This window comes from Lathyrus oleraceus, chromosome 5, assembly GCF_024323335.1.
Source record: "Lathyrus oleraceus cultivar Zhongwan6 chromosome 5, CAAS_Psat_ZW6_1.0, whole genome shotgun sequence".
NCBI lineage: Eukaryota > Viridiplantae > Streptophyta > Magnoliopsida > Fabales > Fabaceae > Lathyrus > Lathyrus oleraceus.
In genome coordinates, this window is record NC_066583.1 from 290051487 (window position 1) to 290053542 (window position 2056).

A 2056-nucleotide genomic window follows, 5' to 3' on the forward strand; every position below is an offset into this window, starting at 1 on the left:
CAAGGGCTGAATCACCATAAACATCAAGATGTTTGATCCTAAGATCAATACACTCTTCCAAACCCATAATACAAGCCTCATACTCTACCATGTTATTCGTGCATTTGAAAGTTAGCCTTGCTGTAAAAGGAAAATGTGTGCCTTGAGGAGTAATAATCACTGCCCCAATACCATTTCCGTACTGATTGACAGCGCCATCGAATACCATACCCCATTGGGAACCAGGCTCTGGTCCTTCATCGAGCGTAGGCTCATCACAATCTTTCATCTTCAAATACATAATCTCCTCATCAGGGAAGTCGTATTGCACCGACTGATAATCTTCAATTGGTTGATGTGCCAGATGGTCAGCCAAGATACTACCTTTAATAGCTTTTTGAGCTCGATACTCAATATCATACTCAGATAACAACATCTGCCAGCGGGCAATTCTCCCAGTTAAGGCAGGCTTCTCAAAGATATACTTGATTGGATCAATTTTGGATATCAACCAAGTCGTATGATTCAACATATATTGGCGTAAACGCTTAGCAGCCCAAGCCAAAGCACAGCATGTCTTCTCAAGCATTGAGTACCGAGACTCACAATCAGTAAACTTTTTACTCAACTAGTATATTGCATACTCTTTCTTCCCTGACTCATCTTGCTGACCCAATACACATCCCATGGAATCATCAAGCACAGTCAAGTACATAATCAAAGGTATCCCTTCAACAGGCGGAGACAGAATCGGAGGCTCAGACAAATACTCTTTGATACTGTCAAAGGCCTTTTGGCAATCATCGGTCCAATCATGACGCTGATCTTTCCGAAGGAGCTTGAATATAGGCGCACATGTGGCAGTCATGTGGGATATAAACCTCGAAATGTAATTCAAGCGGCCAAGAAAACCTCAGACTTGCTTCTCAGTTTTGGGCGCATGCATCTCTTGTATTGCTTTGACCTTGGCAGGATCAACTTCAATACCTCTTTCGCTGACAATAAAGCCCAACAACTTGCCGGAACGGACTCTAAATGTACACTTGTTTGGATTCAAGCGGAGTTTGTACTTCCTCAGACGCTGGAAAATCTTCAACAAGTGTTCTACATGTTTAACTTCCGTTTTCGACTTTGCAATCATATCATCGACATACACCTCGATCTCCTTATGCATCATATCATGAAACAAGGTAGTCATAGCGCGTTGATACGTGGCTTCGGCGTTCTTCAAACCGAAGGGCATCACTCGATAACAGAATGTTCCTCAAGGTGTGATGAATGTTGTCTTCTCCATATCCTCGGATGCCATTTTAATCTGATTATAACTGGAAAATCCATCCATAAATGAAAAGACATTGAATTTATCCATATTGTCTACCAACATATCAATGTGTGGTAGAGGAAAATCATCTTTTGGACTAGCTTTATTCAAGTCACGGTAATCCACACACATTCAGACTTTTCCATCTTTCTTAGGCACGGGCACAATATTGGCCACCCATTGAGGATATGTAGAAGTCACCAGAAACCCCGCATCAATTTGCTTCTGAACTTCCTATTTAATCTTCACTGCCATATCAGGATGAGTTCTTCTGAGCTTTTGCTTCACAGGCACACACTCAGGTTTTAATGGCAAGAAATGTTGCACGATATAAGTATCTAGACCAGGCATGTCTTTATACGACCAGGAAAAGACGTCGACATATTCTCGTAGCAACTCCATCAACCCCTTCTTAACAAACTCTTCAAGGAGTGCCCCAATCTTTACTTCACAAATGCAATCTTCAGACCCCAAGTTGACTGTTTCCAGATTCTCAAGATGTGGCTGAATGATCTTCTCCTCGTGCTCAAGCAGACAGGTAATCTCATAAGGAATCTCTTCAATATCATCTTCTTCTGCCTCAAATACAGAGAACTCAAAGTTGGGAGATGATGTTGGATCATTATGTTTAATGGGTTTGATTAACCTGCATAATGATTTCGAGTATAAAAGAGATTTCAGAATTCAAACAAAGCAAATCATTATGCAGATGAAAAGATTGATTTTATGGTTTTATAGTGATCACCAATTTCATGC